The sequence below is a fragment of the Triplophysa rosa genome, linkage group LG1 (genome assembly GCF_024868665.1).
Source record: "Triplophysa rosa linkage group LG1, Trosa_1v2, whole genome shotgun sequence".
NCBI lineage: Eukaryota > Metazoa > Chordata > Actinopteri > Cypriniformes > Nemacheilidae > Triplophysa > Triplophysa rosa.
Window position 1 is genome coordinate 9,289,558 of NC_079890.1, and position 15,697 is coordinate 9,305,254.

The window sequence follows — 15,697 nt, forward strand, 5'->3', positions numbered from 1 at the left end:
CAAAACAGGGTTCCCGGTGCTTGATAACACGGATTACAAAAACACGCTTCAGAAAATATGAATTTTACCTTCTTATTTTTGATTTTTCCAGTCCCGACTCGATAAACTTGCTGCTCGGTGGAGTTGCCAGCGCGCTGAGAGGCTACTCGCTGCAGAGCAAATGGGTGGAGCTTATTCCTAGCTCCTCCTCGCTAGACGTCCAACGAGGAGGAGCTACATCGCAGCACTTGCGTGATGCTGCTTCGCACAACTTGGAAAGATGGCGGACAGTCACAGACAATTTGAGGTAATGGCAGAATGCAAACACTGAACTTTCAAACATAAAATGAATGTGAATGTGCTTGAATGTGTAATCGTGCATAAGTTGACGCTAGCGTCAAACACCTAAATACATGTAGGCTAATTTGTGGTTCAGCGAAGCATTTTTAAGTTTTGTTTCCTCTACTGTTAACAGTGTATATTATAACCGATTCATTTCATATTATTTGCATTAACACGTGGACACCACTTATTTTAGCAATGCTTGTTTTAACGTAAGAGGTAATTCAGGTCTAAGTGCATACAATTATTTTAATGCATGACATGGAGATGGAGAACCACCCGAAGCGAAGTACACAGATGTGAAAACAGGAGTGTTTAATGCACACCTAGGCACGTATTACCCTGCTTATATCATGGTCTTGCCACAATTAATAAGGTTAAAACTGTCATTGATTTTGGAAAGACACTGTGAGTATCTATGCAAACTGACTGGAACTACATGTGCAGTAAACGGTTTTAATGCACACCACCTTCCAGCCAATAAGAATCCAGTATTGAGACTGGCCATGGTATAATACAGTATGATCCATTTTTTGTTGTGACCGCCCCAGATTTATTGTTGTATAAAAATTGAATTTATGTTTTATTATAGAAACAGCAGAGAAATGTCATCATATAATACATTCATAGTACACTATATAGCCCACTGTATGTACAATATGATCTTATTCCACTCTTAAATAACAGGGTGCACCACTTCAGCTTCAAGGGAATGACTGTGGAATATTCATGTTGATGGTAAGTGTTGCTATACCATTGTTTCTGATCTTATATTAACAAATGCAGTGTTTAGCACACACAGAGTTTTGATTTTGTATTTTAGTACGCCATGTATGTGACCCTTGGAAAGCCCTTCGATTTTTCGGCAGTGAGTTTTATCAATTTTTTGGTTATTTGTTAACCAAAATGGACTGAAAAGACAATTTAGTATGAGTGACAATTATTAAAATACTATTATTAATGACAATTAATGAGAATTATTAAGATTTTTTACTTGACATATTTTATTAATTAGTTTGACATGCCTGAATCAGGAGGTGGTGGTGCCATCAGTTACTACAGGCATTTCCTCTGGCAAGGTATGATATTGCTAACTATACTTTGAATGAAGATATTCATTGTGTGCATTTCTCAGTATACAGGTCATTTGTTATAAATAATGCACAGTGGAATAGAGTGTACTGTTTTGTCACTTTTTCTATAAAGCCAACAGTCAGTCACCAAACCAATGATCCAACTGGATCTAAACGTTATGGAGGTCACCCCATCTGTGCCAGACGTCATGGAGATTACCCCAGCTACGAGAATCCATGTATGTACAGGGAATGTTTATGTATGTCATGGTTCTGCTTCTTTTAGTCTTGGATTCCCTGGTCCTGAGGCAGAGCCATGACAAAGTCTTTGGTTATGTGTGGAGAGAAACATATTATTGTCCTTTTGACAATAATATGCGTTCTCTCCAGTGTCTTGTCATTGGCCCCGCCCCTCTCGTTTCATGTATTGCTTTCCTGCCGTGTTTGATTACCCTCACCCCTGTGTCGTTATCCTTCGTTTGTCTTCCCTATTTCATGCCCTCATGTTTCTTTGTCCTGTGCTCGTGGATTGTGTATATGTACGTGTACCCTGTACCTGTTTAGGTGCTTGTTTGCCTGTTCCCTGTTTATGACGTTGTGTCATCTCACGCTTGTGGATTTGTTCCAGTCTAGTCAGTCTTTGTAAGTGTTTAATGTTCTAGTTTATGTCTAGTATGTTCTTGTTTAGTCCATGTTCTGTCGTGTTTAAGTTATATTATCCTGTTATTTTTATGCCCCATCGTGGGTCTTTGTTTTATATATATATTTATATATATTCTTAGTTTAGTTTTTTCCCCATCGAGGGAGTTTTGTTTTGTTATTTGTTTGTAAAATAAAATACCCCTGTTAACCCCTTACCTGCAGTTGCCTGCATTTGGGTTCTGTCCTCCATCCTTGACAATGTATTGATTGACTTGTTTATGCAATTACCTTTCCTGTTTCATAAGTGTTTGAGCAACACTTGACATTATTATTCATTATCTTTATTTATTTGATTATATTATCTTTTTGCACAAAGGACTCTGCTGTGATGAAACAGATTCTGCTCACTGTGACTGGGTGGAGGAGTACCGAACCCACTTTGCTGGGAAAGTTCACCTACCACAGGTCACAAGAATGAACGAGGATGATCATTGACCAATAACTGTCTGTCTGTCTGTCTAAAAAATAATAATAATAATATCTTGTTGTTCATTCTCTGCTTTGCTTACTCCAGCTTTAATCCTAGTAGAATGGCCTTGTAAACTAACGGTACTGTTTAGCGTGTTGACAAAATGTTTATACTGTACGCTCTCCTACTTGTAAGTCGCTTTGGATAAAAGCATCTGCCAAATGAATAAATGCAAATGTAAATTATTCCTTGTTGGCTATAACAATGCGGGACCTATTTATTGACACCATTTTCTATGATGGTGGCATGGATCAGGACAAAATCCAGGCTCCTTTTACACCTTTGAGAGAGTGCAGGACATGTAGTTTTTCATGCAGGAAGTATATGATAAAAGAAATATTTGTGTGTCTTGCCTGCACAATCCTGACCTTTAAAAAGCTAACTGGTGGTGTAGATCTGTTAATTCTGTAAATGGTTTTGTATTGTCATGGAGTTTTAGGTGTTGTAAACTGTCTTGTTTTTGACCAATTAAAGTTTTGTGGGGAAAAAAGGTTACTTTATCTATGTGATTGTCTTAATCAAAAGGTAATGAGTCCATCCAAGATTATATTCCTTATACATTATATTCACAACTATACTGCTGTAAATGCATTCATTTTTATTTGGCAGCGGCTATTTGCACTAAGTGAAAATAGTGACAGATGATATTTAGACTTAAGTTTAAATAGCTGTAGGTTCTGTTTACACTAAGTGAATATGGAAGCATTTCTTAGCGATATGCTATTTACACTAACCAAAAATAGCTGTATTTTCTTTTGATTAACTGTAAATAGGAGTTAGATGCTAAATTGATACTTATAAATAGTGGCAGATACTATTTGCACCTCAGTATTCTTGTGCATTAAACATGAAATAATAACCGTGTAAATCATATTTATCCAAATAATTAAAAGGATGGTAACTTATTGAGATAATAAAGCCCAATACCCAACGTACCCTTAACCTATTGAATAAAAGGTAATTTTAAGTTTAAATTGATTTGATTGAAAACAAATGCCTCCCTGATCTGATATGTAATGGAATTAGGTAAAAGAGCATTTTTGGCTAAAGGTGAATAAGAACCACCTATCTCCAGCGTCAATCCTCTACACACCATACCTTACGCCACTGTGGCCGCTGTTTGAAATTACGTCGACAACAAGGTTACCTATTTGTACTCAAATTGACACCCCGTTTTTATTTTTTGAAGTGGAGCTCCTAAGTCTACATTTAAAAGGAATAAACGAGATGAGACAAGCTAATAGGTGATCATTTTATTTATTTTTTATCACACCTGTAAGGGCAAAGCAAAAACCATCTCAGCGTTTTTTTACATTAATGAATTATATATGTTATATGATTCTCAAATTGCATTATGGTAGGGGGACGAAAGCAGGGGTGCAGATAGTGTAAGTCATACTGTTTCTCATAGAAACAATGTCATGAAAACATGACAAAAGTTAAAGAGAGGAAATTAAAGTACGACCCATAGAGGTGAACCTTACATAGCTCCTCCTCGCTGGACGTGACGTGAAGCTCCTCCTCTCTGGATGAGATCTGCAGCTCCTCCTCGCTGGATCTGTAGCTCCTCCTCGTTGGACGTCTAACGTCCGCCCATTTGCTCTGCAGCGAGCACCACTTGGCGCGCCACTGCTCTGCCAAAGATATCCTTCCGCCGATAAAGAAACTCCTCTGTAGTTTGATTTATTTTATTTAAATCATAGTTGTCATTTAAACATTAAACATTTTCAACAAAAGAATATTTAATTATGTGATATAAGAAAAATCTACCAAAACTCAGGAGAACTACTTTGTCAAGCGGAACAAAGTGTTCTCGGTCAGGGGTGTGCTCGACTGCATTACCTGCGCAAAGCAATCAGGTTATGACATCAAGATACCGCGACATTGTTTCTAGGCAAGTGCTTCCTGATCGATCTCGCGGTAGTGTGACGTAGGCAGGTCGGTCTGCGCAGCTAAGTACGAAGTCGAAAGTATCTGTCACATTGAGCAAGAACGTCGCTTGGCTGTGGTAAAGACTGTGAGACTCATGTAAATTGACCTGGATTTCTACATTTATCTATCGTGGTTGATTTTCATACAGTTAGGACAGTGAAAGGAAGAAAATACTGATACAGGCCTATTGAATGAATTAACAAAAATATTCCAGAAACTCCGACCATTTGCATTAAATACATAACAAAATCAGCCTAAATATCTGAGATATTTGTATGTTAAAAGGATTATCAACCAAATATAAGAACTTTAAAAAGTTAAAATGCATAATGTATTTTAAGCATGAAATCATATGCCCACTTGGAGCCCATGAAGGTCTCATATGGGCAAAGCTATGTGGGCCCAATATTGGTATCCCACACAGGGCCCATATGTTTTGCCCATCTTAAACCTATGCCCATGTGGAGCCCATATCGATCGCCCAGATAAAACCCATATGGGGCCTACATACAAATGTTCAAATGTACGCATTTAAAGGAGTTTAAAGGCATAATATGCATTTTAATTAGGGCTGTCAACGTTAACGCGTTAACGCATGAGATTAATTTTTTCAAATTAACACGTGAGAAAATATTTATCGCAATTAACGGAGCATCCGTTTGTTTTGACATCCTTTGTCTAGCGTTACATTATGTAATCACGCTCTTATTCGTGTACAGGCTTTTAAACCACTTAAGCGCGATTTGAAACAGTTGCTTTGACGCGTTCAATGGAGATAGACCGCTTCTAAACTGTGGGACGCGGCAAAACGCAACGCGAGGTCCAGTCTGGTGTAAACAGTCACNGAGTAGTGAACACACGTACACCCGGAGCAGTGGGCAGCTATCAATGCAGCACCCTGGGAGCAAGTAGGGATCCAGTCGTTACCCGCTGGCCCTGGGGATCGAACCGGCAACCTTCTGGTCACAAGTCTGACTCTCTAACCATTAGACCACAGAACTACAGAAAACTATTTGCATGAGAACCATGAGATGTCAAAAGTGCTACAAAATGTAAAGATGACATTTTGATTTGAAGGTTTCTTAAATTAAATGCAGAAGAATTCTCGTTAAAGCTACAAAATCACATTGATTTCTTCTTTTATTTTGTTTTTTGATTAACATTACTGACAGGAGTCACAGCAGCACGTTTAAGAACGTGGCCCCTTTAAGAGTTGTCTCGGTACGCAGCTCTGACGTCACCGTACTCCCATTTTCACAACTCTTTGCATTCATTTGTCATCCATATGTCATCCATATGGAGATGGATGACATGCATGGCAGCATGCGGTAAGGAACATTCTTCTGTTTACATACTACTACACCTACAACGACAAGACTTTCAAGTAGGGCTGTCAACAGTAACGCGTTAACGTATGCGATTATTTCAAATTAACGCGTGAAAAATAATTAACGCAGCATCCGTTTGTTTTGACATCCTTTGTCTAGCGTTACATAATGTAACCACGCTCTTATTCGTGTACAGGCTTTTAAACCACTTAAGCGCGATTTGAAACCGTTGCTTTGACATGTTCAATCAAGATAGACAGTTTCTAAACTAAACGCAACGCGAGGTCCAGTGTGGTGTGTACAGTAACGGGCTGAAGGCTGCGTCGGTGAATCTCTGTCAGACAGCGCATCCGTGTTAAGCTCTTTCGTGCTTGAATGGATAAAACCACACAAGATTATGTCAGAAAGCCCATTTTGTCTAGCATTTTCTTAAGCAAGACTTCAAATTGTAAAATAAAATCTTAAATGAATGCAAAGAGTTGTGAAAATGGGAGTACGGTTACGTCAGAGCTGCGTACTGAGACAGCTCTTAAAGCGGCCACGTTCTTAAACGTGCTGCTGTGACTCCTGTCAGTAATGTTAATCAAAAAACAAAATAAAAGAAGAAATCAATGTGATTTTGTAGCTTTAACGAGAATTCTTCTGCATTTAATTTAAGAAACCTTCAAATCAAAATGTCATCTTTACATTTTGTAGCACTTTTGACATCTCATGGTTCTCATGCAAAATGTTTTCTGTAGTTAAGATAATTTAGTTACATGTGTAATAAAATGTAGGCCTTTCCCCAATTTGAATTAACTGAACGTCTGTATTAAAATCATAAAAAACAGAAAACTAACAATGTGTACTGACTCTTTTTTTTAATAGTAAATTCATGGTACAGTGACAGACCACGGGACCGAGGCCTTTCCTTCTGGGAAACAGGTGCTCCAGAATTTTGAAGAAAATGATTGGTAACTCAACTTCAGAATGCCAAAAGAGGCCTTCAATATCCTTTGTGACCAGCTGCGCCAATACATTAACCCCCAAACGACCAACATGTTGGATCCAGTACCTCTACAAAAGAGGGTAGCAGTTACAATCTACAAGCTTGCCAGTAATGTTGAGTTCCATGATGTTGCCAACCTGTTTGGTATTGGATCCAGCACTGCCTGTAACATTTTCTGGGAAATGTGTGAGGCACTAAGCAAACTCAGGAGGGTTTTTGTGAATAGGCCAAAAACTGTCCCTGAAGTCCAAGCCATCATCACAGAATTTGAGAGGAAGACAGGATTCCCCATGTGTGCTGGTGCTTTGGATGGCACGCACATCCCAATCATTGCCCCAGAAAGCTATCCCACAGACTACTATAACAGAAAAGGATGGTACAGTGTACTTCTTCAAGGACTTGTAGACCACACTTACAGCTTCCTTGATTTCGATGTTGGCTGGCCTGGGAAGTGCCACGATGCATACGTTTTTGAGTGTTCCCGTCTGTGCCGCAAACTGGAGGATGGTACCTTTTTCCCTCCAGTCAGCAGGAGCATCCAAGGGGTTAACATACCGGTACTGATTGTGGCTGATTCAGCCTACAGTTTGACTAGCAACATAATGAAGCCATTCCCTGAAGGTACAGCAAGGGGACACAGGGCAGCCTGCAACGCCTCCTTGAGTCGTGCCCGTATCCATGTTGAACACGCATTTGGTCGCCTCAAGGGCTGCTGGCGATGCATTATGAAAAGAAATGACTGTCAAACCCAAAATGTTAAGTATGTTGTATGTGCTTGTGTAGTGTTACACAATTTCTGTGAAATGCAGAAAGTTGCTCACCAGGAACCTCAGGAAGATGTGCTGGATCTGCCAGAGGCAGTACCAGAGCAGCATGATGTACTTTCTCTCTCCTCAGCAGAGCGCATCCGGGAGGCCTTGGTAGCTCACATTTTCAGCAATCAGTAAAGCACAGAGAAGCTTATACCCAAACAATGCAGTCAAGACCCACATGAAATTAAGATCATATATTTATTTGTAGTGCATAACATCCTTTATTTCAGAACATTTTACATGCAATTTACATGTTTCAACGTTTGATCAAGTTTTTTTCTGTGTTTGGATATGAAATAAACAATAAATATGAAATATAACTTTCTCAGTACTTTAATATAAAATATTTTGTTACAAAATATAATAGAAAAGTGCAAATATTGCTCTCCTAAAACAAATTTTTAAATTTGTTTTACAATTTTCCCTACATAAAATGTGCAAAATACTGCTTTCTGTAGGGATGCATTGAAACAAAACACAAAATAAATGGTAAACTACCAGAACACTCTATCTAAGAACGAGTGATACTTTCCTGCAAGATGGAAAGGCACAAAAAGCTACTTATGTGGGTCAGTGTAGTAGTGCACTTAATATGCTGCTGAGGCAGGGGGTCCAGGGGCTGTAGACAGATCCTCAGCTGATGAGTGTTGGGGAGGTGGTGTATAAGGGTAGTAATGTGGGGCCGAAAAACGTGAATGGTGGTACTGGGGCCTAAAGCACTGAAACATCTGGAGCATTAACGCCCTGTTCTCTTCTGCTCTCTTTTCATCAGCTTCTATCTTCTTTATTTCAAAATTAAGAAGTTTTCTTTCCAGCTCCATTCTATTTCTCTCCATTTCTTTCTCCCATTCAAACTGCTCTCTGTCGTAGTCATGGTTATTTTCATTTTGCAGGAGACGGTCCAGACCCTTGTCGATTGCCTCCATTATCTGGGTTTTTCTCCCCTTCCTTCGGCGATGTACTGCAAAAACAACATTTACTTCATAAAAATCAGGATTATTCAATGCTACAGTGATTAAATTGATTACAATTTTCTTTAGTAGGAACTATGTAATGGTCAATTAATGGTTTGTGAATTAACCTTTTGGACAAGTGATTTGATGTGTGTGCCTGGCAATGTCACTGCCCCACGCAACGTCCCAATTTTAAGTAAAAGACATATTGAGAAAAGAATGTATTTGCGCTTGATTTCTCTTAAATTTCTCTCAACTCAACTTGGGCGCCTAGTGTGTGGTGGTGTATGTAGCCAAAACAAGTCTTATCCAAAGGTACATTCCCAAAACACTTTTAAGTACCTCCTACAGCTAACCATATCATCCATTTGCTTCTCTGTAACTACCTACATTTATGTACCTTACTGAAAAGTGTTACCAACATGAGAGCCCACCTTGTGGTTTGGGTTCAGCAGGGGGAGGTGGTGATGGTGATGTTTTGGAGGATGTGCCATGACTGGATGCCTCATACTCGGCATTGTTTTCCGTTGAGGTGTCGTTTTCCTGAGGGCTCTCAGATGGACCTGCCGAATACAAAAAAAAATCAAGCAGGTTCACTCAGTCATTATTTACTACTAATGTTTATACTTCTCTCTTTATTTAACTATGGAGATGTCGACAATTGAATTAACAACACAAATATAGCGTTACAGTATTATGTAGTATGCAGGCCAGTATAGGCTACTTACCACAGGCAGATTCCTCATCTGAACTTCCCCCATTATCCATCCTCATGTCTCCGGGATTGTTCATAGGTCGGCAACCTGTAAATAGAATAGAATAAAGCTAATGTGTTTTGCTATGGATTAACAATTGTTAGGTTGCCTGAATTGTGTAGCATTACAAAAATTTGCATAACGTTACTGTACATTTGCCGCTGTACGTTGCGGCTAAAATGACTAATACTGTAGCATTATGTTTGCATAACGTTAACGGTAGTGTAAAATAGGCGCTAACACGTTGTGTTGCAGAGAAACAGAAACTTAGCATATGTTAGCTAACGTTAAGGTAAATGTCCATTACTCTTACCTAGAACCGCGTCCAGTTCGTCGAAATAAGGACATGTAGTGGGGCTTGATCCGGTCTTGTTGTTTTTGAGGCTATCACGGTACTTTCTTCGCAGGTAACCAACCTTTCCTTACATTTGGTCCAATCTCCAAAGTCTTGTACAGACGGGCACCGGAGAACAAGGTCATTGTAAATATTTTCCCAAACGCTGTGGTTGTGCACCATTTGTTCAAACTCCCTTTGATAACGTTGTTCACCCCAAACATTAATTAAACACAGTGTTTCCTGCCGTGTCCAATGCCGGTTTTTCCTCCTAACACTCGCCGCCGCCATGTTTAGAAAGAGGGAAGCGCCTCACGTCATTTCCGGGAGATAAGTCAGTAAATTCGAGTAAAATCACAGAGTTCACTTATCCAGTGCGAATGCGCCACATGATCACAGACAATCTCTGCAATTATTACAAATGACCAGAGGTCCCCAGATAATACTAATCCCGTGCGAATAGGGCTTAATACTATAAACAAATATATAAAGGTAAACATAACCAAAACTTAGGTAGGGAAAACAGTGATCAACACTTCAAAAGCACACATAACTCTGCAAAGAAAAAGAACATTACAATAAAACCCATGCTCCACCACACCCTCACACCACCACATCTTATAACATTTTTCAATTTAAACAATTAAAACATTAATTTCTTTATTACAAAACCAGTATAAAAATCTACAATACACAACTTAAGAGTTTAATAATTACCTTCATACTCTTAAACGAATGCGCAATTCTGAAGAGGATAAGTACAGCGGTCTGGCGTTCCTCGCCACTCGCTGAGCCAATCTCTCAATCACTCGTCGATCCGATAGTCTAAGCCACATGTGTAAAATACAAGGCCCGCGGGCCAAATCCAGCCCGCCCCCTCATTTTATGTGGCCTGCGAGAGCTTACAAATTATTGTATTGTTATTATACATTTTATGTCAACAACCTGAAAATGCAACTCAACTTTATTACCTGCGCGATGACGACATCTAGCCAGTAGGTGGCAGTGTCCGTATATATCGCAGAAATAAGCCCTCCAGTGTGATCAGGTTGTTTCTTGTTTCACACTGTAGGGTAGGGATGGGCGATATTATATCGTCTGCGATATACCGGTAGAAATTCCCCACACGATAGGAATTAGTCTTCCCGCGATATAAACGATAAATTCTAGTTGATGACTCTTTTCTTTGCGAGACCCATTCACAGCTCATATGTCAAGCGAAAACGGGTATAGCGGAGGGCGGACGTGAAGCTGAGAAAGAGTTTGCACTAAAAGCTCTAAAGCTCGTTTAGGTTGGCACTGTAGATGCATCCGAGTTGATGTTTAGATTCACTTTCGTTTTATTTAATTCGTTTGTTAAGTATTCAATGATAGTCATGATACGTTACACCACAACATTTAGTTTGGCTAAAAGTATTTATTTAAACATTCGTTAGATGTTATGCGCGCGTGCGCAAATTGTTTAATATGATTTCTTGCCTGTTATATACAGGATGAACGGAGCGTCCCGTGCGCATCTCACGCCCACATGTGCTTTCATAGCGACACAGCGTGCACAGCACTGCTGCCTGTTTACATACTGTACATGCAAGTTTGTATTATGTTATTTAAAATACGTTTATGAGCGTATAAAAGCATGGATTATTTAATTAGATTTCTGTTCTCTTTCTGTAGCGCGAGTCATAGACAGATTCAGTGTATGTTGCTGTGAGAAGAGAAGGTTCACACAGTTCAAGAGAGAGTGATTGACAGCGTGATGCGATCGATCGTTTCCACCCAACAATAGAATATATACAGTTTTAGGTATGACATGATGTGTTTATTGAGCTTTAGTTCATTTAACTTTTCTTTACTACAACCTTTTGAAGTCGAATCTCTCTATTATATTTTATATTTACAAAAATACTGTAGGTATATTTTAGGAGCTGTTTGATTTGGGGTAAGTTTTACTTTTTGATAATATTTGTTTTTCTGAGGGTCTAGACTACATGCAGCTACTATCACTTGACACAAAAAACAGCGGTGGATGGCATTATGGATATATCATCATTTTTATCGTTATCGCAACAAATACCAGGAATTATCGTGATAGAGTTTTAGGGCCATATCGCCCATCCCTACTGGAGGGGCTTATTTCGCGATAACAGCCAGCTGCTTGTACATTATCCCACTTATTACACGGGATACTTCCCACATGAGAAAAAAACTTGACATGAAACGTGAATTTGAAATATTTTATTAGCAGTGTTGGGTAAGTTACTCTGAAAAAGTAATTAATTACTAGTTACTAATTACACATTTGATAATGTAATTAGATTACTGTACAAGTTACTCTCTTCAAAAAGTATTTAATTACTTATTACTAATTACTTTCTATATCCTACATCAACCTTGATGAGTTAAGTGATTCAAGGATAGACATGCTCTTTTAATTCATTCAAATAAATAATATAAAACTACATAAAGTATTATTATTAATTACAAATGTGAGATTTATACATTAAATCATGGATTTTAAAGTTAGACTTTGAATTTTGATGTAAATTCCTCTTCTGCACACACATATATTACACAAAGTATTTAGTTTAATTACATCAGAAGTAACTGTAATTAAATTACAGAAAAAATAAGAGTAATCCCTTACTTTACTTTTTCAAGGGAAAAGTAATTAAATTACAGTAACTAATTACTTAGTAACTAGTTACACCCAACACTGTTTATTAGCTAATTTTTACTCAATGCAGACCTAACAGGAAAAGCTGTTTACCTTCGGTTTTAAGGTAAGAAATGACGTTCAAATGTCACAAACATTCAATTTGGTTTAATAATTTGTAAATATAATGTCATATATGTTATTAAAAGACATATGTATATTTAATTTGTCAAAAAAACCTGTCAAAATGATTTGTTGCGTCCGGGTTACCCTGTGTTATTAGTTTTGAGAGGTTATCTGGGAATAACGAACCTGCCAACGAGCGGTGTAATAAGTGAGTGATATGATATACAAATATTAATTAGACACATCATGTCAAACACAGAAAAATTGATGTAGAGGGGAGGCTATTTCAAGAGGGATGGGAAAGCAAATACATGTTTGTGCTTAATGGAAACAAGCCGGTGTGTCGTCTTTGCCAGGAGGCCATCCCTGTTAAAAAAACCCAGCATATGCTGGTTTGGTATGTTTTGATGCTGGTTTGTGCTGGTTTAGCTGGTCTTTAGCTGGTCATGTGCTGGTCCATAGCTGGTTTAAGCTGGTCCAACCAGCATCAAAACATACCTAACCCAGCATATACTGGTTTTTTCAACAGGGGTGGCTGTGCTCAAAGAATACAGTACAATTTACGTCGGCACTTCGAAACCAAACACAGATCAAAGTATGCTAACCTTAGCCACCATGAAAAGCAACAAAATGTACAAGACTTGAAAAAAAAAACCTTACATTTTTGGCAGAATTTGTTTTCAAATGCTTCTGCAAAAAATGATGCAGCCGTGAAAGCCAGCTTTATTGTGGCTGAAGAAATCGCCCGAGTTACCAAGTGTTTTTCAGAAGGTACATTTTTAAAGCAGTGAGCAAGTGTGAAGATATGTGAGCAAGTGTGCCCTGACCAGAAAGGTGTTTAAAAATGTTAGCTTGTCAAGAAACACTATGCAGACCGACTATGTGTTCATACAGAAACATATCTTTTATTTTTTTAAAATAAACTGCACAATAGTTGTACAATTGAATACACTTTATTTTACTTGTCTTTTACTGTCAAAACTAGGTATTAATTGAGTTATTATTACCAAAAGGAGTAATTAAATGCAGATGTAATTATGCAGTGTGATAAAAGAGTGGATACATTTACACTTGGCATTAACATGCGATCTCGGTGATCCGAACAAGCAGATCGGATCTTCAGACAATCAGGACACAGCGCGTTTACACTTGTCAACAAGTGGCTTCCACATCTGGATAACTGATCGGATCTCTATAGTTTCCCACCCATTATTTTAATAAGCCTGCAATTTAAAAATAGCCCCGGTGCGGGGAGATTTCACACAACATAACGGGGAGGACGAGCATGTTACAGATTTGATACGCAGCCATGTTGAACTCGAGGCAGCGGTGGGAAGTAAACCGCGGTTAAAACGATTAATGATCTTATATGTGAAAGTATAAGCAGAGGACGTTTGTAAAATGACACAAGCTTTTGTACTTGAGCTGTGGCGGGTTTCACTAGCGCGCGCGCGCACACACACACACACACACACACACACACACACACATACACACAGACTCTAACAGTGTTTTTAAACACATCATTTGTTTATTCATGTCACAGACACATAAAATAATCACATAAGTAGGCCGAAGTTCCTATGATCAAAAGCGACCACTTACATCGTTCTCGTCTATTTGAGTTGGTTCGGCTGAAAGTGACAGCGCGTCGTTTCTTTGGTCTGCGCCCTAAATATCGTGCTTACTGACATCAGCTATTAGCAACACTACACAAACTTGTTTCTGTGTGTAAATGATATATGGTGTATTCAGAGCTCCGTTTCAAGCTGCCCGTCTGCCGCTTAATCTGTCTTCCGGGGACGGTACTTTCGAGTCAGATCCGTGGGCGTGGCTTGTTGGTTTTGACTAAATCTTTGGTGTTTCAAGTCTTACGAAACCTTTACCCTAACCCACACCCTAACCCTAACCTTACTCTAACCATCTAAACAACCTATGCTTGTTAAAATTGATGAAAAAACACGTTTGGGTGATGACGTCAGACTCGAAACACCAAGGATTTAGTGAGAGCCGTACGAGACACAAGCGGCAGCAGCCCTCGGGGAACCGGAGAGTTGATTACGCAGTATAGGCTACAGTAAACACACACACGTATGTTAGAAACAAGCTGGTATAGTATGAAATAAAATCACTGTCAAAAATAAACGTACGTAACTGAAAGAATTTGTGTGTAATATTATTTTACTCGTGCGTAATTTAAAAAAGTGTATGTAATTCAGCTTTTTGTGAGACTTGAATTCCAAAATCGTCGGCCAAGACAATTTACAAGTACGACATTTTGGTTTGTTTGTTAGAGTACAACTTCAGATTCTACGACTATGACATTTTACAGACACAACCACAACTCTTTCACGTGCACGAAGTGCGAATTACGAACACGTCGCGCTATGCGCGAAGAGACTGTCAAAAATACGTCATCAAGGTCACAGGCATTACTATCAGAGGGAAGATTGATCGATTCCATCCACGTAGTGCGCATGCGCCCCCGCTTAAACCACTAGCGCCAAAATGACAGCTCAACAGCCAAGCGCTTACTCATCGTCTCAGGTAAGTTTTTCTTTTAATTCGGACATGATTAACAGTTACTTATTACTAGTAACAGAGAGGAGTGATATTATAGAGACAGATTCGGTTACGTGTATAGCTGCTCAAAGAATACAACGGTTAAGGACAGTGTTGCTCACTATTGGCGCGAGAGATAACCCTTTCGTGCCAAGTTTAGCCCCCGACCCTAATAAAACACACACAAACAAGCTTAATCACGTTTTATTAGGGTAGGAAAGTTGCTCTCGCGAGCTAACTGATTAACACTGGTTTAGGAGGTCTTCACTGCAGCCTATAGCGAGATGAAATGCATAAAATAATTACCAATTTTAAGTGTTGACCTACTTAACAGCTTGGTGTACATGCACTGTAATTCATATAATACAAGTGTTCACTTCATTTAAGTGTTAAAATCAAATTTAACTGTTCATCAGGCACCATTAGGTGACATCTTAAGCACAGCACAGAATCTAGTGTCGATGTTGACGGACACCTTAAGTTCGCCAGGTAACGTGAGGCCACTCAGACAGGGCAGGCCTAATTCAGCAGAGCTTGGTGTTGGACAACAGAAAGAGGGGGACCAGTCAAGTCTCAGTGGACAGTCAGCACAACAAGAAAGAAGGTCCAAGTCAAACTGCCATCATGGGCACTCAGTACAGCAAGAAATGGCTAGGTGTGAGATTGACTGTAATTGTTGTTTTAAAAAA